This window comes from Aricia agestis, chromosome 4 (assembly GCF_905147365.1).
Source record: "Aricia agestis chromosome 4, ilAriAges1.1, whole genome shotgun sequence".
In the NCBI taxonomy this organism is placed as follows: Eukaryota; Metazoa; Arthropoda; class Insecta; order Lepidoptera; family Lycaenidae; genus Aricia; species Aricia agestis.
In genome coordinates this window covers 20,896,768-20,921,867 of record NC_056409.1, presented here as the reverse complement: position 1 = coordinate 20,921,867, position 25,100 = coordinate 20,896,768, and the positions used below count along the sequence as shown (strand labels likewise).

General features: G+C 35.4%; 1 protein-coding gene across 4 annotated transcripts in view; it reads left to right on the top strand.

Moving 5' to 3' along the window:
• The window catches only part of LOC121726239 (flocculation protein FLO11), a 257,477-nt gene that overhangs the window by 31,804 nt on the left and 200,573 nt on the right, over positions 1-25,100 (top strand). For 3 of the 4 annotated variants that reach the window (XM_042113497.1, XM_042113495.1, XM_042113498.1), the window contains exon 2: positions 17,542-17,605. The exons of the other annotated variant lie outside the window; for it this stretch is intronic. The gene's annotated coding sequence lies outside the window, so the exon portion shown is untranslated. The remainder of the gene's footprint in view (positions 1-17,541; positions 17,606-25,100) is intronic. 4 annotated transcript variants of the gene reach the window in all.

Genomic DNA, 25,100 nt, shown 5'->3' with positions numbered 1-25,100 from the left:
TACTAGAAATAATTTATATGGCAAAACAACGCTTGCCGGATCATCTAGAGTTTTAATAATTATGTAAAAATTGTACAATCATGGATCTTGTACACTGACCTCCATTATACAAGTACGCTGGACTTATGATATCCTTTTAAAATGATAGCTATTTTTGCGCCTATTTGAAGCGGTATCAGCGCCTCCAATGCGGGGGAAGAGAACTAAAAGTGACGTAAAAATTACGTTTGAAATTTGAAAAAACGCCATATTAGCGCCGATAGCAGTAATGAGAGTACTAATGTACAAACCAATAACGATTAAGCGGCCATTTGCAATTTACATCAGATATAGTTCTCTTCCCCCGCATTGGGGGCGCTGATTTCGCTTCAAATAGGCACAAAAAGCAGGTGGGTATCATAGGTCCAGCGTACTTGTACGAGTATAATGGAGGTCAGTGATCTTGTAGCACTCGGATGACATTTTCATGAACGTGTATCATTTTACATGCAAGGTCCGCTGTTTATGAGGTGACATTACATTTCGAAATAAGGTGACAAACAAGTTGACACTTTACATTTCGAAACAACGTTTACAAGGCGGTATACTGCCGTATTCGTTTTAAAAGTCACTGGGCTCCAAAAAGAACCTTGTCGGTCTATATGTAGGATCATTGTACGTGTTCTTAGAAGAAACAAACAACGCCGATGAAGCAAGGACAAATAAATACCCACAATACAGACCAGATTTCCGGCGATTCGTCCGTCAGCTGCTACGATTTACAGCGATTCTATTCACCCATCCACGCCCCATCGTACCATCATGAAACTGATTCATAGGCTGATGGCGCTACGTAATTTGGTCGGTTTTTGTCAAGCTTAGGCGATAAACCACAAGTCCAACACTAATATTGACTAGATATAACTCAGCCAACTAGACGCGGTGTACCATTTTTCTATGAAACAAATTTTTCTATATAAGTACATTCCAAAATTTACACGTCTCACAAATTTTCATCTTTTTGGAAAAAGGTGAAGGCACAGGTTAGTGCCGATTCTTTTTGTAGCACCTAAGCCCATGGGCATACCGAGGGGGGGGGGGGGGGGGGGGGGGGGGGGGGGGGGGGGCAGCTGCCCTCCCCTGGATCATGTTGATGTCCCTACTAAGTATATTATCTTTTACAATTTTTGCCATTTGTTTGCAATACAATATTTTTACAACTAAAAATTAATAATTTTTTATTCTTTATAAACACCTAGCTTATAAAAATCTGGTTTGCCCCCCCCGGCCCAGAATCTGCGTAATTTGCCCCCCCCCTGGCCCAGAACCTGGGTAATTTGCCCCCCCTGGCCCAGAACCTGGGTACGCCCATGCCTAAGCCGATGCGTAATAGACATATTAATAACGTCTATAAAGTTTTTTTGTAAGGAATCATTCTGAATTTATTTTCATTTTTGAAAACTTTCAAACTCTGGAACAAAACAAACAAAAAATGGAGTGGGAGAAAGGATGGTATAAAGGTGTGCACCTTTATACCATCCTTTCTCCCACTCCATTGAAGTTCAACCGCTAATTGCCAACTAGATTTAATTATCTATAGGCACTAACTTTGCGCCTAGGTCCCGAGTTGAGTACTGCAGCCCCTGAGGATGACTTCCTATCCAAAGGAAATTGGCGTCGTCGCTTTGATAAAGTTTTAATATATTCTTCGAGTTGGCGAACTGTCTCGTGCGTTATGGCAAATTTATGTGCGCTATACTTTAGCTTTTAAATTACTTTGTATTTGTATCGTATTCATAGTGGTTTCATATATCTTTAGATTAAAGCAATTAATCAATTTGGATGAAATGTATGTAGATACTTTGAATTCTGGGAAAGGACAAAGAATTGAGGGGAACAGTTTCAAATTGTGTCGTATTATACGATTTCCGAAATATACACGAATTGTTTCAAAATGTTAAACATAATATAGAATCACTTACTGATTCCAGACATTTTATTCTATTGATCATACGCAAAACCTAAAAGGTTTTTGGAGATGGAGGAGGAGGAGGAGGATGGAGGAGAAATTCCGTCGCAAGAAAATAGGTGATTTCATTTTCGTGAAGCAAATGCAGCTAGGTGATGATGAAGAGTGTATTTAATCCCGATCCCAAAGACGAGCATCCACTAGGAAGTCAGGGGCAAAATCTGTATTATTAATTGTCAGACACAGCGCGATATTGTGCACTTTGTCGCAGGCTCTCGGCTTCCCGCGCGGAATGTATTTTGGCACTCCCATTTTGGCTGACTAAATCGTTACAAAACGGTGAGAAAATAAAGTTTATAGCAAAGCTTGAGCGATGTGAGCCCGTTTTCAAATCCTGTAGTCAGTATTTTGAGATTGAAAAACTGAAGTGATCAATCAGTAGAACATTTTGTTCAACAACATTTTGACAGTAAATATTTTATTCGGCACAGTTGATCAAAATTGTTGAGAACTAAGAGAAAGTTGTGGGAAATCAGTTGAAATCAATACTGCCTGTCCAGACACCATTTGATTTTTACTGCCTCGTATTTTAAATACATAACAGTTTTCAATATTACACACGACGAACGTAATTTGTCAAATAAAATGTGTAATAGATTTACATTGGTTGTCATTCCTGTTGAATATCTAAGATTGTATGTCATCCACTACAGGGGTGTAATAAAACTAAGTCATCATACTTTAGGGTGTGTATAGGTCCCTAATATAGAATTCATTGTGAAAGTAGCAGATTTTTTTTTTTTTTGTGATTTGTATGGACAAGCACCCCGTCATGAATTTTTCCATATAAAAGTTCTAAAAAAAAAGCTCTTTCAGCGCTTCTTTAACTGTGAACTCTATGTAAGTGACACAACCTAAAGTATTATTACATAAACTCAAACGCAAAACTCAAAAGTTCTCTGAACGTCGGGACTACATTGGTGCCTACCACTGGTTCGGGAACTAGCCCGGCGAGAAGAATCGGCGTAAGAAACTCGCACGGGGTCATCTTTTACTAAAAAGATGGAAAATTACAATTAAAAAAATATATAAATGTTTTGTTACATACTCTGTAGATTGTATGTGATGCACTATATATTCTGTCGAGTTACGTGTCGTCGCGACAAACAATGCTCCTATAGTTCGTTAACTAGGACAATCGGCGCATCCCTCTCTTTCCCTCCCCCGGGCGCGGCTATCTGCGTCCCTCTCCCGAGTCCCGCGTGACCTGTAATTACGGCCGAATGCTGGCCCGATGATATTTGTGGTCGATTAAAATTAAACGCTCGCCCTCCTTCTTTGAAATGTCAAACCGAATTTAATTAAAGACTGACATTTATTAATAGACGGTTTTCGTCAAGGTACGGCAGTAAACGTACAATTATTACTGTGACTATGTAATGTTAGGTGAGATATCTATAGCACACAATCGGTGTCGATCAAAGGCCACGATAGACGAATATGCCCCTATAACACTAAAGGACTCAAAAAGATCTCCAACATCGTTAAAATATCATAACATATTCAAAATGCATTCGTCAGTTTCGATAGCGAAATTAAACGTTAAAAATGTACGGAATTTTTAGTATGGAAAAACAGTTCGAGTAATTATTATGGTTACTTAGATAACAATTTAGGTCCAAGGCATAATGTATTCAAATTAAAACGAGTACTACAACTACCACTTAACGATATCGAGCGTCCTCTGGTTAAGACAATCTAGTCGAGGAAAACAACGCCATATATCACGGGGTGAGAGCGACCAACTCTCTCCAACAGCAATAAACATCAACCTTGAACAACTTCTATTATGAACTAACTTCGACCAACTATCTGTTCACCGCAGAGTGTTTTTTTGAGCGCCGTAAATTGTAAAACATTGTACGTATTATTGATCAAAAATTTTGAGATTTCTTAATAATGGGTAAGTCAAGCATCGATTCTCATGAAAATAGCAAAACTCACTGAACAGAATATAAGACAGTAAACATGAAAATTCAATTCCTATCTCGACCTATACCTAGAACTCTCCAGGACTTACCTCAAAACGCAAATGATAATATTATTTCAAGAAGAGAGTGTATTTTCTCTCTTAAAAGGCTGGCAACGCACCTGCAGCTCTTTTAATGTTGCGAGTGCCCATGAGCGACGGTAGATGCTTTCCATCAGGTGACCCGTTTGCTCGTTTGCGCCCTTTTTATATATATATAAAAATGACAATTCCTTTAAAAAGAAATACTATACTTGGAAAAAATAATTAGGATTGTGGCCCTATATTATATCCGGCTCCGATAAAACTAAAGCTTCATGCGCCGTAGCGGCGTAGCCCCCGTAGCTTAGGCGCTACGGTGTACCGTAGCTTAGGTGGACCGATTTTAATGACTGTGGTTTCCATATCGTATTCATGACTCGGGTCAACATAATATATGCCATCACTTTGAGTCATCATAATTTACACTTTGTGATGTACTCCTGCTATCAGAGAAGTTGATTCCTATGCAAATCGGGAACCTAAGTAGTTTGGTTGCGTTACGTCAAACCCAGCTGACAGATCACAATTAACATTGTTTTGACATATGACCAAATAACGTTGGTCTGTCAATTGCATAGGAATCAACTTCCTCGATGGTACAAAATTAAAGAAATATTAGCCGTCAGCCATCAACAAAATTAAATAATATCGATCTATAAAACACGTTCCGTAGGGTGAAATTAGGGCAGTCGGTTTCCATTAAGGTATTGGTATTCAGACGTTTTGAGTAATGAAAGATTAGCGTAATATTACTCGTTACTTTAATTGAGACGAAGTGTAAACGAAGGATGTATTTTGATTAAAATAAATGAGATAAGTTCGCGAGGGCGGGCGGGGGCGGAAATTGGAAAATTCCGTAAACATTTACAGGTGGATTTGGAAGTTATGATCCGATATCCGAGAGGAGACGCAGACTTATCTGCCGGCTTATTTTGTTTGTTTCCGTTTGAAATGAATTCCCCAAATTAATGTCCGTCGGGCAGACACAAAGCCAATTTTACGATAGATGATGACACTTTGTCTTAGCGCTCGAACTTCCCTATTCAACGACGTTTCAGGAACTCGTATTTGTGTTACAATATACAATATACATAATTGTACTTCGCACAATGCACTTTGCATTCATAATATCGATTTGCCAAGTAACTGTCTAAAAGAACTTCTAAGAAGTCTAACGTTGATATATTTTTACTAAAAATGATAATTATAAATGATAATATAGGTATTTAACTTTAAATAATGCAAAATGTATTTTTTATGTATCAATTTAGGATTGATTAAGTAACCAACTACCGTACTATAGGTACCATCGAGGAAATTGATTCCTAGGCAGTTGATAGACCAACGTCGGTCGGATTATGTCAATTCAGTGTCAATAGGGGAGATCGCAGATGACACACTTTTTGTGTGAACGAGTCTGCGACGCCCATACAGTCTGCGATCTCGCTAGATCAAAATTATTGTGATCTATTGGCTAGGTTTGACGTAACGCGACCAAACTAGGTAGGTCCTCCATGTGCTTACTGCCTAGGAATCAACTTCTCTGACACATAACGAAGAATCGTGTGTCTCTCAATGTAATCTTATATATAAAAATCTCGTGTCATAATGCTAGGCCGCGTACTCCTCCGAAACGGCTTTACTGATTTTAACCAAATTTTATATGCATATTCAGTGGGTCTGAGAATCGGCTACTGGGTAATTATTATAATTGATAAGTGCATTTCTTCAATAAATAATAGTAAATTATTACAACTCGAGACTGACGGCGACCATTGTTTGTGCGACGAGATAGGGATGGTGGCATGGTGGCATACTTATTCAGTCACTCCAAAAAAATAATATGGGCGAAATACTTTATATGGCAAAGAAACGTTTGCCGGGACAACTAGTGCTAATATAAACATACATTGTACACACACGCTAGTTCGGAATAAATATGTACCGGCCATAATACCCTCGGCGTTAAAGTAAATTCCAATATTCGATCGTACTTTGCTAGCGCGATACAATGTTGCGGCAACTCAAAGGCTGCTAATTAGCTGAGTCTGTGCATTACGAGCTCTGTGGTCATGACGTCATAATCTTTTTGTGCGTCTATGTTTTTCTTAAGTCTGTGTTTGCTTACTGGTATTGATTTTTGGATGTTAGATGTTTCTCCTCTCATGTTATAAAGATGTAATTGTTTGTTTATAATATGTTGTTTTCTTTACATCGATCCCTCTCTCTTGTCTTTTTAAAAAGATACAAGAAATTGCAAGGCTGATAAAAAAATTATCCAAGGAGTGCGTTGCCACGGACAAAAAATATGCTATTTTAATTACAAGTGTCGGATGCGATTCTGGTGGTTTGAGTAAACTTATGAGTTTGTATTTGAAGTGTTTGGCTGCAGACCAGCAGCGGTACATAAAACTAATTTATAATTGCTTCAATGCATTACTGAGTGACGTCATACTTTACACTGAAACTCACCTTTATTGTTTACATTGAATTGTAATAAAATACGCTTTTTGTTACAAACAATTTCTTGCACTCTAAATTATTGTCTTTAACTGAACTGCGCTACCTTTTACATTTTATTTATCTTGAATGAAAACAGATTCGATGAAAATATTATTAAAATGAAATTTTTAAAAACCATACATTAAATTCTGTGCTATAGAGCACAGAATTTAATGTATGGTTTTTAAAAATTTCATCTTATTTATCTAATCCGATTTCCATTTATGAAGTCGTTATAATTGATTGTCTGACACAAGTTCTATAGAGAACTTGTGTCTCTATAGAACTTGTGTCAGATAATCAATTATAACGACTTCATAAATGGAAATCGGATTAGCAGCTTAGGCGCTACGGTGGACCAGTACTGCAGCTGTATACATGCAGTGACAAAACCTGACTCTTATTCAAAGGAAAGCCCTAGAGCAGGGGTCACCAATTAGTTTTGCTGGGGTCCGTTTTAAGATATGAAATGACCTTAGCGGTCCACACATTTAATATAAAAAAAATATGAAACATAGGTATAATTACGGAAATTACAAAGGTATTTTTTAGATATTAATGAGAAAAGTAACCATTTTCTTGTAGCTAATTATCTCTTTGAAGTTTGGAGTGAAATATTGGTGCAAGCTATAGATATTGACATTAAATCCTGAAGATGTTAAAGTCCTAAGATGAACGAAGATCATCTTCGAACATGCTTGGTCCGCACACAATGGGTCGGCGGGCCGGGTTGCGGACCGCGGTCTGTCATTTGGTGACCCCTGCCCTAGAGCTTGTATTAAATATATTATATTAGATGTCAGCCTTTAAAGTATACAACTATAATAATCATTATCCTTTTGGCAAAAATGGAAATAGAAAGCGTCTGGTAAAAAGAAAATAAAAGAAGCTATTCATAACCAGCTAATCGTCATTAGTGCAGCACGTTTCACTAAACCCACTCCACACGGAATGGGAGTCGTCTGCTAATCTGTAAACTAGTCACGAACTAGACTTCATCTTAAATCATTTTCAACGCCATTTTTAACCAACTTTAAAAAAAGGAGGGTATCAATTCGATGTGTAATGTGTATGTATGTAATATTTCCAGTATTGCCCAATTATCCTATATGTTAGTATATATCAGCGTCTGAACAAATGTACCAAACATCAAAAGTGTATGTATGTATGTATGTATGTATATATTATGTAATATGTGTGGCGACTGGCGGTATCCACAATTAGCGCCACATTCCTGCATCGCGCTACCACGCATACCCCACATATGTATGTTTTTTTACGTTTGTGTTTGTATATCTCCGGAACTACAGGTCCGATTTAAGTAGTTATTCTTTTATTGTTGGTATTGTTCAACTTAGGGAATGCTGCAATTTTCAACAAAATCGGTTCAGCAGTTTTGGAGATAGGGAATTTAAATTCTCAACTACGTACAATTTTGAAGTCGGTTTTATCTTTTTAAAATGTAATTGTAAATGTTTTCGACTCTCTACTTAATTTTTCTAAATTTACTGTCTTTGATGCTAAGGACGGTCCGGCGTAAGCGACCTCTGTCTCCACCAACAAGCGCCAAAACAGTTTTCTAAGTGTGTAACGTCAAATCCCTTACTGTTTTTCTCGACAGTAGACGAACGAGTAATTGAATTTATGATCTCTACCTGGTACCGGCGCATTGACCCTCGACCGGCCCGGGGTTTTCGGCCGATAATTAAGACGGCAATGAAGGCGGTAACGGCCGAAACTAGAAGGCTATTTAATTGGGAATGTGATAATAATTAGCAGTTTTCTTTCGTTTTGTATTCCGTCCTCGCCGCGAGCTTTCTGTTTACAAACAGAATTTTACTTGCCGCGAACCCCGCTAGGGTTGTGGGGAACGTCGATGTTTCTCGCGATGATATTTGAGAGACATATTTTTGTACGGAACTAACAGCAGGAACCTTCTAATAGTTCGAATTTCATTGCTTGAAAAATTTTAATATTTTATTCGTAATGATTTTTTGCGGAATACTATACTTATTTCGCAGCTAACGGGAAAAAGTTGGTGAGTGCGACTTTAGGCTGCCTGTTCCAATATTGAAGGATTTATTTAAAAATACATCAATCATCTCGCCAGTCTTTGTATGAATGGATTCTAACTGTCGCACTCTTAGTGCGACAGTTAGAATCAGACGAACATTAATTACTTAACTACAATAAAATGAAGATTTTGATATAAGCCCCATACCACATTATCTGTCAAACTCTTCATTAAGGGGCTTAGAAGAGCTAATCGAAATTGACTGACAATTGCATACATTCACAACGCACACGCACGTACGCTAAGTCTACTCTGATTGTGGAAAATACTTGATTACTGCTAATTAAGGATTTATTTAAAAAAAACACTATAGCAGTAGTACACTGGTAGCCAAATATTATCCATAAATTAAATAATTATTGAGTGCAATTTACTACACATATCGAGTATTTTAAGATTTTATTAGAGGTACCTATGTTTAAGTAGTACCTTAAAATAAGTTGCATCGTGTTTTGAAAACACTATGGAACTAGCATATATTCTGAATAATCTATAATATAAAAATGTCTATAATATAAAAATGAGTCGCTGAATGTGTTGCTAAGCGCAAAACTCGAGAACGGTTGGACCGATTTCGCTAATTCTTTTTTTTAAATATTCCTTGAAGTACGAGGATGGTTCTTACGGAGAGTAAAATTCTAAAAAAAAATATTTAAATTTCCTGAAAAAGTCTAAAAACAACACTTTTCTATACTCCCATACAAAAGATTTGTGATAATACTTAAAAGTCAAATATACAAAAATTGATTTTCAATTATGTTAGTAACGCTAAAATTCGAAAACGGCTGAACGGGTTGGGCTAATTTTAGTCTTAAAATATTCGTAGAAGTCCAGGGAAGGTTTTAAAGAGACACGAAGTTTACCGGGACAGCTAGCTATTATATATCTTTCTCAATACAAGTTCCGCATTCTATCATACAGACATTCCTCTTCCAAATCTCGCATTTAGGTGTTCTAAGCCCCTTAAATTAAAGTTCTATTACCATTTAATGTCGAGTGCGGCCGTAAGAGGTAAAGCAACACTTCAAGATATCGACGTTCGCCGCCCATCCCTACTGTCTACAGGGCGACAACCAGTCTGGACCAGGAGCAGAATCAAAAGTGGGTAGTAAAGTTTTATGCGAATGTTTTATTGAAGGATGTTATTCCTCCCATAGCACAAACAAAATACACTTTACACAGGCCGCGGCATAAATTATATTTTATGCCCCATGTATTTCGATGTACATAATATCTGCCTGTTACCACTTCACGCTCAAACCGCTGAACCGATTTTGCTGAAATTTGGCATGGATATACTATGAGTCCCGGGAAAAAACATAGGATAGTTTTTATCCTGAAAAAATGTACGGTTCCTGCGCAATACGAATTTTGGCGCAACGGATTTGCGGGCATCATCTAGTACAGAATAATAATATTATATTCATTTGTTATACAGAGTTTATAATTTTTTTAATGCGAAAAAGTTTAACTGTTACCTCTTCTGAATACTAAAACTGCAGAACCGATTAAGATGAAATCGGGCATGTAGATACTTTATCAGAGGGAAAATTGGTGTACCTACTAAGTAGCTACAACGTGGTTCACCTAATATACAGAATTATTGGTGTACTTGGATTTTGATACATTTTTTTAGGTATTGGTAAAGAATTCTCCATTATCTAATATGAAAAAAATGTAGGTATATATTTTATGGCAAAGCATTTTCCGGGTCAGATAGTATTCCGTAATGCTAGCAAATACTATGCGATATAGCTGCAAACCACATATAAACTAGAATATTTTATGCAACAAATAGACATGAGTATTAACTAAACATACGTTTGTAGTACTAACAGAGTTGTGTGGGAAGCAGCAGGTGGGATATGTAGTAAAATAACCTGTACGCGTAAAGACTTGAGCTCCTCATAAAAGCCGTAAGAACTCAGAACAAAATATTAAAATAAAACCTCTCTAAATATGTTTTAATGTAATCTCTTCGTAAATATAAATCTGTTGATCCTTCTATGAAAAAGTTTTCTTTGTGCGTATACCTTGTGTAATGGTAAGGAGATTTAGAAACAAATAGTAATAGACATAAACTTATATAAGTACTAGCGACCCGCCTCGGCATCGCACGGGTATAAAATACATAATAGCCACTGAAAAAATGATTAAAATCGATAGCCTTCACGTGGTGTACTTCTTATCGGTGCCAAATAACATAAAAATGGCTCCAGTAGTTCGCAAGATAGGCCCTTTCAAATTCAAATTTTTCAAATCGGACTAGTAGTTCCTGAGATTAGCGCGTTCAAGTTAGCCCTTTCAAACATTTTTTCCCGTTTATTCCACATTTTTCTCTATTTCTTCGCTCCTATTAGTTTTAACGTGATAAAATGTAGCCTATAACCTTCCTCTATAAATAGGCTATCTAACATTGAAAGAATCATCAAAATCCGTTGCGCAGTTTTAAAGATTAAAGGAAACAAATGGACATGAGGGAAAAAAAGCGACTTTGTTTTATAATATGAATATGTATAGATATAATACAAGATGTTGACTGCAATTTCGTTTGTCTACAAAATCGTTCATCACTTGATAATTTATCTTTTATTTTTTGCAATTTTTAAAAGCACTCAAAACATACAAATTAATTTGTTTAAGTTAGGGTCAGTAGATTTAGGCCGTGTAGATTCAGAAGCTTGGCTCTACATGAGATTTCATTTCTCATATTTTTTTCACAGGGTAAACCTTATGTGATCGTCTCGGCAACATTTTACAACAATGTTTTTGGTGTGTTTTGCTGGGAATACAAAAGAATGGCGTTGTGGTTTTGTATTATTTTCCTAAAATTGTGTTATTTCGGTTTTTAATGTGTAATGTTGGTAGAATATTAACCATTAAATATTCGATATCGTCCACAAGACGTGTGGGCAAGTGATACAACTTCAAGAAACGTGCCATTTTGTGTTCCCTCCAAAACTCCATCGAAAGTTTTATTGATTTTAAAGTGTCTACCACTTTACTAAAACAACTGACTTGACTCGTTGACTTTACTGACTACTTTTTTAGACTTTTACTAGACTTTCAACTTGACGATCATCTGAAAAAACGACTTTAAATTTTGTGATTTTTTTCCCGCCATATTTTACGTGACACTGGCCATGGTTAAAAAGCCGAGCCCCATATTATGAAAAAAAAATGTTTTTGGTGGGATTACTTCTTGTACTGTCAAAATGACTTCTTGTACATTTTGAACAATGTCAATCGAGACAAATTATTACTAATACTACCCGAATAGATCGACTGAGCTTTAAAATAATTAAATGAAAAGTAATTTTTTATAGCGCTCTTTCTTTTTTATTTGGAGCTTTACTTTTCAATTATTTCCATTCGGCATGTAAAGCAAAAACGCGTCAAGACAAATCAGCATCCACACGTATGACAGCCTTCAATTGAGGGCGCCTCGCAAATGAATTTAAACACGCCTGTTCCGCTCAGCCAAGTTGATTCCGACAATCCGATAGTCCCGACTCCAAATTACAAGTTGCCAACTTTCCGAATCGACTTTTTGTTTCGCTCCTTTCGGAGGTTTTCCGCGGCGAAATATTTTTTAAATCTCCGGCACCGTGTTTACCGACGATCTGATCTTTTTTTAATGAGCAAAATCTTTTGTTTGGATCTACAAAAGATTTACGTTTCGCTTAATTTATTTACTAATCAAAGTTTAACGCTAAATTTAATAACAATTAATCAAACGAAGCCTGTTAAAATTGGGTTTTTAAATTTAAGTTTCATCTTAAGATTTAAATTAAAATCAAATCGTGTTTCTTCAATCAATTTCTCAAATTATATTTTATTTAATTTGCTTCTACGTTTTAGTACTTTTTATAATTCTATAATAGGACCCAATAACAAGTAATTTTTTTTAAATACTTTATCAGAAAATCCTATTAGTGTCATTCAAAGTATTTACAAACAAGATTCTAAGGTGTCAATAATGTGATGCCAACATGGGGTAGCTTACCTATTAATAGACCGAAACTTTAATCTACTAACAATGGATCATTACAAAATACAATAGTATCGCAATAACAACAGGTTTCGTTCAGATCCGACAGCTTGACCGTTCCACGAATAGCTGTGAGTACAAACTGAAAATAAAACGTACGATCACAACGTACGCCACGCCGCAGTGGAAATAACACCGTGTGTCACCTAATGGCTAATAGTCGACGCACAATATTTCTACTCTCCGATTTCGATTACGGCGGAAAATTTCAGTTACGGCAGAATATGACTTCGGTTACGGTAGTTGATATCGGTTACTGTAAATTATTTGGATATCGGTGGTCTTTTTAGACGGTTGGTGCGTACCATTCTATAAAAGATTAAATCTTTCTTTTTTTGGGTTTCGTACCCAAAAAGTAAAAACGGGACCCTATTACTAAGACTTCGATGTCTGTCCGTCTGTCTCTCTGTTCCAGGCTGTATCTCCCGATCGGCTGTAGCTAGACTTCTGAAATTTTCACAGATTGTGTATGTCTGTTGCTGCTATAACTTGGCTTGTGTGTTTTATTTGTGTTTAAAATGAATTTCCACCAAGAACCGACAGTACAATCAAGTGTGTATAGAGCACATGTGAAGAAGATAATATGAGAATTGAGATCTCATGTAGAGCTTCTAAATCTACACGGCCTAGATCTATTGACCCTAACGTAAACAAATTCTACTTACCAGTAAATATGTATGACTTTGCCATTTCGCTACCGTCGCGGAGGTGATGCGAATATTTAGTTTCTGATCTGAATTTAGTAACTAAACAGCCGAGTCATACACATTTACTGATATGTAGAATTTGTTTAAGTTTAGGCCATGTAGATTAAGAGGCTTGTCTCTACATGAGATCTCATATCTTTTTCACAGGGTAAACCTTATGTTCTCACAGTAAATCGTCTCGGCAAGTTTTACAAGAAATGTTTTGGTGTGCTTTCAGTTCTTTTTGTAAGTTGGTTCATGTAACTACTTATTTAAAGGTTTTGTCATTACTGTCTACAGCCCCGTGTAAACTTTTATGTCTTAATTCATAAAAGTGGTAAAGGTCTATAAACGACAGTTATAAGTTTATGAATTTTTTGTTGGTTGTATATTAGTATTTTCAGCCAAATTTCAGCATTCTAGCACTTCAGGAAGTAGCCAAACATTTTGATCATCATCAGTGTGTCAGTGTAAGAGTGAGTCAGTGACGAAATTGGCGTATTTTAGATATTATCAATAACATCTAAAATATTAGAGCTATTCAATTGAGGCTTTGTATGCTTAATAAGTCTATTATTTGCATCATATCCTGAGAATATGAACTATCTGGTACATTAGAAACCAACTATCTGAGAGTTAAAAAAAAACGACGAAACACTTCGAGAAAAGATAGGTTGCATTCACTTGGCTCGTCTCGGCATTTGGTTAATACTGTGATACAGCAAGGAGCTATCAAAGTCAACCAAGTATTTAAATGTCTATTTATGGAAAGGTTTTACAATTTTCGTATAATATATTTATTATTATTTAGAGAACATATTAACCAAGAGCGTAACTATAAAACAATTTCTACACCCTATTTTTATATTACGAGGAATCAAACCTACATACCCATACATCACTGGGAATTATCATAAGTTACAAGCAATTAATACACACACGGAATCAATCTAAATTGTTTGTAATTATGTCATTTCTAGAATTTAATATAGCATTAGTTACGCAACGGCGGGGCGGGTAGGTGTACTACATTCGAGCTGTCACATTGACAGACGAGCGCAGATAATGAATTGAGATGAGTTACGGGCCACAGCTTGTTAGCCTGGAATGCGAACACTAGGCACTAGCTGTATCGCCGAAATACTAGTAACGATATTTAAAATGATAGAAATCAAAATCTGCGGTAAATAATCGGCCAAGTGCGAGTCGGACTCGCACACGAAGGGTTCCGTACCGATATAGAGGAAAAATAGGCCAAAATTTTGTATGGAAGCTCCATTAAATTTTTTTTCATTTAAATTTTATTATTAATTATTAAATTAGACATATAATTAAGGCCTTTATAAAATTTTCAAGTGCCTAGCTGTTGCCATTATTTTTTACGAGCCAAAAAGGCCAAAAAATAAAGTTTGTTGTATGGGAGCCCCATTTAAATATTAATTTTATTTTGTTTGTAGTATTTGTTGTTATAGCAGCACCGAAAATACACAATCTTTAAAAAAATCTTCTAAAATAGCGGTTATTGAGCTACAGCCTGGAGACGGATAGACAGACTGACAGACAGACGGACAGACAGATGGACAGACAGACAGACAGACAGACATCGAAGTCTCATTAATAGGGTCCCGTTTTTACACTTTGGGTACGGAACCCTAAAAAAGTATTTAAACTAGAAGCTAAAGAAAGCAAAACCTGTATGAGTTTGACGGAGAAGCTAAAAAAACGTAGCTATATTTGAAAATATAGTATGCAGCAAGAAATAATTAAAAGACATGCTTTGGTTAGACGTTACACTACAAAATCTTATATCCGAGTGGCAGGATCGGTGGGATAACTCGATCAAAGGATCGACCCTGTACAATTTCTTCCCTCCGGTTCGTGAACGACTCGCTATGCATTGGATAGAAATAGATCACTGCGTTGTGCAATTCCTAACTGGTCACGGCAATTTTAAAGCTAAATTTTATGGATTCAAGTTAGTTCCGTCTCCTCTTTGCGAGTGCTCGACCGAAAGCAGCCCGCAAGAACAAACTGCTCATCACAGCTGGGAGTGCGGTCTCTGGCATGAGGAAAGAACCGATCTGTTAAACAGCATCCAATGTGTCTCTGGAGTCGTATATTACGATGATCTCGTAGCCAGCGCAAACAATATCCGTGCTTTCAAACTTTTTTGTCATAAATACTGTTGGAAACAATCGAACACAAGTTTACCATTATAAATATATTATATCATTTTTATGAAGTAGGCATATTGTATTAAGTATATTTTTTTTCCCGTGGTGCTTCCCCCTCTTGTTCGGACATATGATTGTCATTACAATTTGGCTGTCTCCCGCTTTGCTTGGGGAGGGATATCTCCTACTCCACCTACCTTTCTTCTGATTAATTTCGTTGCGGGTCCCAAGACAGATTTAGCTTGTCCCTTAGGCATTCCTGAGATCATATCAAAGGGTTTTCGTGTTGGTTGCTACTGTTGATCCTGGCGACACAGGAGTTGGAGTGGTGGGAATGTGCGGTGGACCTTTTGCCCGTATAAAAATGCTTTGGTTAAAAAGTTGGCCCACCAAGGAATGAATAATATTACAATTTTAAACGTTGCATATTCGCTTAAAAAAGAAAGACTAGAACTGTTTTTAAATTTCCTCTAATGTCCTTTAATAGCCATCAATCTTTGTCGGGTCATTTTGTTCGGAAATTCAACAAAATTTCGCAAACTGATATTTTCCTTTAGAAAATTCATGATATTTTCAAATTTTATTTCGTCCACTCGAGAAGTAGGTATTAAATTATCGGTATTAATTATTTTTACGAGGGAATTTTCGTTATAAAAAGCTTTTTGTCTGAATTTTAAAGGTTTAATACTAAAGGGAAAGAGAAGCCTCATTATAATTAAGGTATATTATGTCACGGTCGGAATTGATCGTTGATTTAACGTTCACTTTTCGAAAATAATTTTAGCGACTGCTATTCCTTAAATTTTCTTTTTTCGGCTAAACAATTATTATTTTACAGAAAAATAACGTAGCGTTGTATCGCCGTCGGCGCGGCACAAACTACATTTCATTTCATGTCACATTACAAAAATACGAACAATTTTCTCCAACCTTTGTGACTTACGAGGCTGTGTTTATTTAAATTAGGCCCTAGTTTTTATTTTATTACCTAGACATTTTCTGTAACAAGTTTTCATATTGAACTTAGAATTACTATTTTTCTCATAAAATTCAATATTAAAAGGATGTAATGTTTTATTGCGTGAAATCAGAAGGTACGAAAAAGATGTCCTCAAATTGTTCATTTGAAAGCTATCTACAGCTGCTTCTTATCAATGTCAAATCACCATGTCGCCGAACTTGGAGTTAATAAGTTATCGCTGATTTCATTTGCGTACCATCTGATTTGCACCATGTTATGCGAATGTCACAAGAGGATAGCAACAAGAATTTGTATAATAGTAAAATCTACGTAAAATTTAAGAAAGTTAGTAGTTATTTAAAAAAAAACTGTAACATCATAACATTTTCTTGTTTCAGGAATAAGGACTCAATTATCTAAGGTATTTTATAAAAAAAAAATCAACCTATCAGCTATCACGTAGGTCGATTTTTTTAATCACTTTTCTTAATCAGTTACCTAGTAAGGTAACTGATTAAGAAAAGTGTTATAAATTTTAACAAAATTGGTCCCGTGGACTTGGCACTTGTGATTTGAGAAAAAGACGAATTTTTTACTTAATACAGTTATTATAATAATTGTAGATCAAGCCAATGTAGAAGATAAAGATAAGTCATCGCCACTTTTATAAATTTCTCGTTACTGGGCTAGTGTTGTGTAGGTACACAACACTAGCCTAAACTAAAGTAGGTACTTTGACTATAAAATGTAATGCTGACTTCTAGGAATTTCTATGAAGAAGGACAAAACTACGTGACATATTTTGTAGACAGTTATAATTGAAGTTAATTTGACATTGATAAGAAGCAGCTGTAGATCTGCTTCTTATCAATGTCAAATCACCATGTTGCCGAACTTGGAGTTAATAAGTTATCGCTGATTTCATTTGCGTACCATCTGATTTGCACCATGTTATGCGAATGTCACAAGAGGATAGCAACAAGAATTTGTATAATAGTAAAATCTATGTAAAATTTAAGAAAGTTAGTAGTTATTTAAAAAAAACTGTAACATCATAACATTTTCTTGTTTCAGGAATAAGGACTCAATTTTTTTGGATTGGCAGGGAGTTTTAGGACTGTAGGATGACAACGTAAAAGTAAGTTAATCGTATTTTAAAGGGGCGACTAATTTAAAGCAAAATTGACGATTTTATAATTCATTTTTATACTTGAAAATAAGCCCCGAATTGGAAACGTGCAGGATTGTGCCGTGTGAACCTGGCCTAAATGTATTTGAAAATATGCAGAATTATTATATTATTATGACTTCAGAAATAAGAATTGTCACTTTATTATAATGTTGCACATTTGTACCTAATATATTAAGGGGGCGACTAAAGCAAAAAATCAAACATCGTCCTTCTCTCTTCACACCACCATGTTCTGTGCTTCACAGTTCACACTCACGCCCGTGTTTCATATGCCAGGTGAAAAAGGACGACGCGGAATCATCGCCAAGTTAGTTTTTTCTTAGTAACTCGATAAATATACAACATTTAAAAAATCCGTGAGGTCACTTTCTCAATGATAGAATTTTATGCAATGTGTTAAAATATTTACTTAGTTTCATGCACGGTTATGGCAATATAATATGAAAAAAATGTGAAAATTAGATGCATCTTTGTGATTTTTTTGTGTCGAAACAATTTTAAGATATCGTGTTTGCTCAAATCAAATTCTTGGTAATATTACAATGTATTATCTATGTCTACAAACTGCACGTTTTTTTGTAGTATACGTCATAACGAATTATTGCAGTACAATAATTATCGGTGTATGAATGTTAAGACATATACTTCAAAAAAACGTGCAGGATTGTGCCGCGTGAACCTACTTTTAGTAGAATTTGAGTGTGGAAGAATGTACTACAAATAAAATAACTATCTGACATAGTAAGGTAATCAGAATTTTACAAACAGAATTTTCATTGTATAGTGAAAGATCCGTTGTATTTTATGTCGGGACGCCGACGGGCCATCGTTAAATAAATAATTTGTCATCGCAGTAAATATCATTGTTGTCCGACGTTTAATATGTTCACGGAATAAAGTATATTATGCGCACTAGAATTAGTATTTAATTTGCAGCAACATTGTCGCAAATAACGATGGTCGCATTAGGTACACGCTATTCTAAGCCCGGAATGCCCTTCTGATTTTTAAGGTAATTTTGGTAGTTTATTATAGAGGTCAGTGTTTTGGTACTAATTTATTTAGAGAATGGAGATACTTTTAATTTTTTTTTCGTCTTACTCACACACGCATTTGATGACCTGATATTTGAAAAATACTTGTAAATGATGCAGTTGTATCCGCGAAATTATCTAAGGTATTTTATTGAAAAAAAAATCAACCTATCAGCTATCACGTAGGTTGATTTTTTTAATCACTTTTCTTAATCAGTTACCTATTAAGGTAACTGATTAAGAAAAGTGTTATAAATTTTAACAAAATTGGTCCCGTGGACTTGGCACTTGTGATTTGAGAAAAAGACGAATTTTTTACTTACTACAGTTATTATAATAATTGTAGATCAAGCCAATGTAGAAGATAAAGATAAGTCATCGCCACTTTTATAAATTTCTCGTTACTGGGCTAGTGTTGTGTAGGTACACAACACTAGCCTAAACTAAAGTAGGTACTTTGACTATAAAATGTAATGCTGACTTCTAGGAATTTCTATGAAGAAGGACAAAACTACGTGACATATTTTGTAGACAGTTTTATTTGAAGTTCTAGAAAACAGAAAGTTTGCAGACCATTTGAACGTTTTCCCTCGAATAAAGTCAACTAGGCCTTTACATCCGTTGTGGATGATTTATACAGTATTTTTCAGAGCGAAGTAACTACTCCTTAAATATTGTAGTGCGTGGGACAAGATTTTTAAATGTCCGTATGGTTGCCCAAGCGCATACGGCAATCTCGCATCATAGTCGGCCTAGTCCAGAGGAAAGAACTAGTCAATACGTCTGGGACCAACTATGTGCGGGTTTCCTCACGATGTTTTCCTTCACCGTACGAGCGTTCGTATTATGTACTTGAGATCAGAAAATGTCTCATAGGTACACGCCTCCACCCGGGTTCGAACCTGCACTCTCTAGGAGTGCGAACCGAAGGTCTACCCATTAGGCCACGGACGCTCAATAAAGTCAAAGCTTATGTAAATTGCATGCTCTGTATCAGAACACAAATAAAGCAAAAAAAAATGGAAAAAATATTTACCAGCATAACATAATAACTGTACACACAGGAATTCTATGAACACGTTTTATAAGAGAAGCGATTATAACTAGTTATGTATTTACTTTACTTATAAATGTTCAAATATTATATTAGCTAGCTCTATGTTCTGCTATGAATTGATAAATAAATCCATACTATAATATTATACATGCGAAAGTGTGTCTGTCTGTTACCTCTTCACGCCCAAACCGCTAAACCGATTTTCCTGAAATTTTGGTATGGAGGTATTTAAGATCCCGGGAAAGGACATAGGATACTTTTAATCCCGGAAAAAATGTACTATTCCCGCGCGATAAACGAATTTTGGCGCAACGGAGTTGCCGGCGTCATCTAGTAACTAATAAACATACACCTAAAACGTAAGGTACCGTTCAGATCAAATCGGCATGCGACTGAAAAAAACTACTTTATGACCTAGGATTACTTACTATTGAGTTCATTTTCTACCGACATTGATCTAGCGATCTAGCCGCAGCTTTGTCATGGCGTACCTAGAGCGAAAGGAAACCTATAGCCTAGGTCATAAAGTAGCATTTTATTAGAACTTTTGTCGGTCGCAGATGCTTGCTGCGTTGGTCGGAACGGTACCAAAAACTATAACCGCTCAAAAGCGAACCACCGCCGAGCGAACGTGCTTCGCATTACGTTTCCTGTGAGCTCGTTCAGATAATGAACCTCTTTGATATCGGCCCTCGATACAGAATGCCCAGTGCACTCACAATATATAATATTTACTTGAATACTGGTCTACTTTGTAAGTATTATAGGCTGCATTCAATGCAATGAAAATAAGTAAGGTAAAAGCACTAATGCTAGACTCGGAACTAATAGATGACCCTACGAAATACATACCATAAAATAAGAATTACTCTTATTATTTCTCAACACTGTAAATTTTATAAGCTTCCCAAGCTATCTGTTGATGTGAAAAAATATATTAGGGACGCCTTCGGGAACAAAATTTTAAAATGGGATCAGTTTTCGTAAACAATGTGAGCGCATCAACACGCGCTCGGCAATTTCTTAGTAAATAAGTTAAGGAAGGCAAAATTTTGCACGTAAATTTTGAATACATTTATTTGATTATTTGAAATTTCTATTGATTTCATTGGATTAATGGTCATGTTGTATACACTAATTAATGTTTATTTATGATTTTTTATCCATTTTCCCTAACAATATTAAGGGTGTCTACTATTAGTTCTTGAAAATGTAAAAACCTAATAGATGACATGGAACTCATCTTTTAGTTTTGAAATACATACCAAAGTTATTTTATAGTTTATTCTACTGCAAATATCATCACTATTATCTGAAAATATAATTCTATTAACAAACTAACAACTTAGAACTACGTACCTACCTAACCCTACTACCTAAAATGGACATGGTTTCTAATATTAGACTGAGCTACCAATGTATTACTTTAATTTTTAGCAGTAAAAAGAAAAAAAAGAGAGCAGAGAAATGAAAGAAGAGACAAGAGAAGCACGGAAACTAAAGACTGTATGAATAAATAAATATTATGAAAAATAAAAATAAGAGGATAGTTCCAATACGGGAGAAGAACGGATAGAATCTGGAGACAACGTGGATAATCTGATGCATGTAGTTACTATGATGAAGTAAATGTAATCTTTTGAAAAAAAATGGCAAATAAAGACCTAATAATAGAAAAATGTAAAATGTAATGTAATGTTCTATGTCAACTATTAGTTCATATTGGTGTCTACTGAGGTGTCTACTATTGTCTATTAATGATGTTTGTTTTTTGTGATGTCATCTATTAGTTTTTATGACTAAGTTTACAAAAAGACCAATAATAAGTATATTTTTTTATTGATTTGTCAGAAAATAATTATAATAGTTTTATTTTGTAAGAGTTACTGAAGACATGGAAGAAGTTATTAATCCTTTATTTTCATAAATATATATATTTTATAACATTCAATTTTGTATTTGTTATTATAGCGGCAACAGATATACACAATCTGTGAAAATTTCAGAAGTCTAGCTATAGCGGTTCTTGAGTTACAGCCTGGAGACAGACAGACGGACGGACAGATGGACAGACAACGAAGTCTTAGTAATAGGGTCCCGTTTTTTCCCTTTGGGTACGCAACCCTAAAAAGTATGTACCTATTATAGTGAGTGACCTTATAGTTAAAATACATTTTTTGTCAATAACTTAACTGTATCAGAAAAAGAGAAAACTTGCTAGAGAGCACAAATATTTGTAATAGTTTTACCCTTTTTGTACAACATTTTAGTATTACAATTAAATTCTTCATTTTTATTTTTATTAACAATAAAATCGATGTGTGTGTGTAATGTGTATGTAGTGAGTTATCGAAATTCATACTGTGAACGTCGTGAAAAGATTATCTCGTTTCTGTTCGAATTTTGCGGATTGCAGTGAGAACATAAAACGAATCTTGGAAGTTTAAAGTGCAGGTGAGCTAAGAGGGGGTAGGGGGGTCTCAACCGCACCCGCTCAACTTCAAGTGTCGCGGTCGGCCTGCTGCCAACCATTCAATAGCCTACTGCAAATGAAGTTTCAAGTGGTACACAAGAGGAAAATGATATTTGAGTTTAATTAAGTTTAAAAGTAATGAAATAGGCTACTACTGAAAATAATTATGGACAAAGTGGTTTGATTGTAGTGCGAGAATGTAGAGCAGATATTTTTTAATGAGTACCTACGTGTGACGGACAAACGTTGAAAAAAAATCTGGTTCTAATAGACCCCTATATCGAGTTTTTCCGTTACAACGTAAATTCTTTATAGAAGAAATATTTTATTAGCTTTTCCATGACAAAATCTTAAAAAAAGGACGGTAACAATTAATTCAGATCAAAAATAGTCTGGCATCAAATGTCTTCGAATTTGCACACTCACCTACCGCACATCTGTTGGGACTCAAGGTGGAGGCGATGATGAAACAATGTTATTTTAGTACAGTTTCTGGTAACAAACGTTCAAGTTACAAAGTCGAGAGGACGACACGGCCCATCAGATCGTCACGGACATAAAACTATCATTCGTATACACTTTATGGCATAGAATAACCAGTAACCCCGATTCTGCCATTTTCATTGCACCTAATGTAAAGCAGGCTTCGATACAGTTTTGATATATCGGTATGATTAAAGTTTAGAATAGTATTAATAATCATGTAAAACGAACGTTATACATACTAGGTTATACACGTTTTGATTGCTTAAAACTCTAAGATCAGGCGTTTTGATGCATATGGGCTTTTATCAGGATTCAGACTAGATCAAAACTATATATTAATAAAAAAATCGATTTAAATACAGGCATACAAAGTTGTATGTTTAGGCACGTAGGTACGATAAGTAAAATATCCACTTTACGACATCATGTATTTAAAACAAGGTAAATTACTAAAACACTGATATTATATTATGGCAGCTTATGAGATAATCTACACAATTCCTTCCATAATTATTTACAAAAACTACATCTGGATACGTGCCAATCATGAACCCCGGACTCGAAATAAGAGGTCTCAGTTCCAATATTTAAAGTGGTGAGAGAGTTCTTGGCAATATCGCATTGGACAAAGGAGGTCTTCCGAACTTATCCGTAAGTTAGGTTACCCCTGGCACTTTGCTGAGGCGAAGTATTTCATTGGGAAACTAACTTTGCAGATGAAGTGGGAACAAATTATGGATTAATGTTTCAAATGAAGTTGAATTTCGGTTCCACTTAGACTCACAAACGGAATGCAAGTCTGCGGATTTAGCCAGTAAATATAGTTACATAATAACACTTTGTACCCAAAATGTATCTAGAATCTGTGATCTACTTAGTGTGGACCTTCATTTATTAGCCGGTTTTGTCAAGTCGTCATCGTCATTACTCATGTCAGCCGAGTTTATAATCACCAGACCAAATTACGTAAGTAGGTCCAGTATATCTACTTGAATTAATTTCTCTGATGGTACTTTCGATTTAAACTTTATTGGTTTAAAAGTGATAAGTACAACTGTTATTTGTTCTCTACATAGATTTTTTGTAAAAAAAAAACTATTAGCAAATTGGTTTTACTGTAAATTGTTTAAAAGTCAAATAAAAGTCGACCATCAATCCTTTATAGGTTCCAAAGTCACATTACATCTATCTCAACAATTTATCGCTTTTGAAACGACGTTTAAACTTCGGTTATAAAACAAAACACTCGTGGAGCTATAACCCGGCCAGTTTATAAAGCTTTTCAGAGTCTCTTTTATGACTTGTGGATTAGGTCACATTACAAAATATAGGCGTTGTAGCAATTACAACAGCCTTTCATTTCATAATTATTAGTCACGACTTCTATTATTATCTGCAATAAAATATATTTACAAGTACTCACTAGTAGTTTAAAAATATTAATATAATATTAATGTATCCCAATATTATGATGCAAAAAATCGATTTCGAAAGTATTTGACTATCAGAAGTATTACGGACAACTTATTTTTAGTCAAACTCTTTTGGCGTTATTAAGCAAAAAAGTATCCAAAACATTAAGCGCATAAATGTATTTCTGTTTGAGTATGCTCTTAACAGTATTAAGAGTTTAAAAGGCACTCCGCATTGCATAGTTTGTTGAAGAAATGCGCTATGTAAAGTGGAGACCGCGACTCCGCGACCGAATTTAGTTGGAGTTATTTCGTTTTAACCGGCCGTTTAATGTTGGATCTCAATTTACGTGTTTGTGGCACTAATTGCTTGGAAAACAAGTTTTAAGTATTGATGCTTAATTAGATTACAATGCTATCGAGTTCTCATCACGATTTCATCTCGGCGCCTCTCGGATATTCTGGCATATTTTAAAAACATTTAAATAATTAAGGGCCTGTTTCACCACTTCCTGATAAGGCTATCCACCACTTAACTTGACACATAGAGTATGGAAGATCTGTCAAATAAGCCTATCTGGCACCTTATCAGGAAGCGGTGAAACAGGCCCTAAATGTTAATTATCACCTAACTTGTTACCCTTTTACGCATATAATATACGAAAAGATTTTGATGAGTGCGTGATTAGCGTGGTATGTGGAAGTTAGAAGTAGAATTACTCGAGTAGGCTCTAATAGGCTTTTAGGTATTTTTTATTCATAAAATTTTCATTTTAACATATTAAGCAAATATTAGTAGCGCTGTATAATGCTACCAATTTAAGAGTAATTTAATTTGTGTTTTGTTTTCGTTTAGGTATATTAAAATGTAGACTAGATGACCCGTGAACTTCCTATCACTTCTCTCCTGGACTTTCACGAATATTTCAAGACTAAAATTAGCTAAATCGGTTCAGCCGTTCTTGAGTTTTAGCGAGAC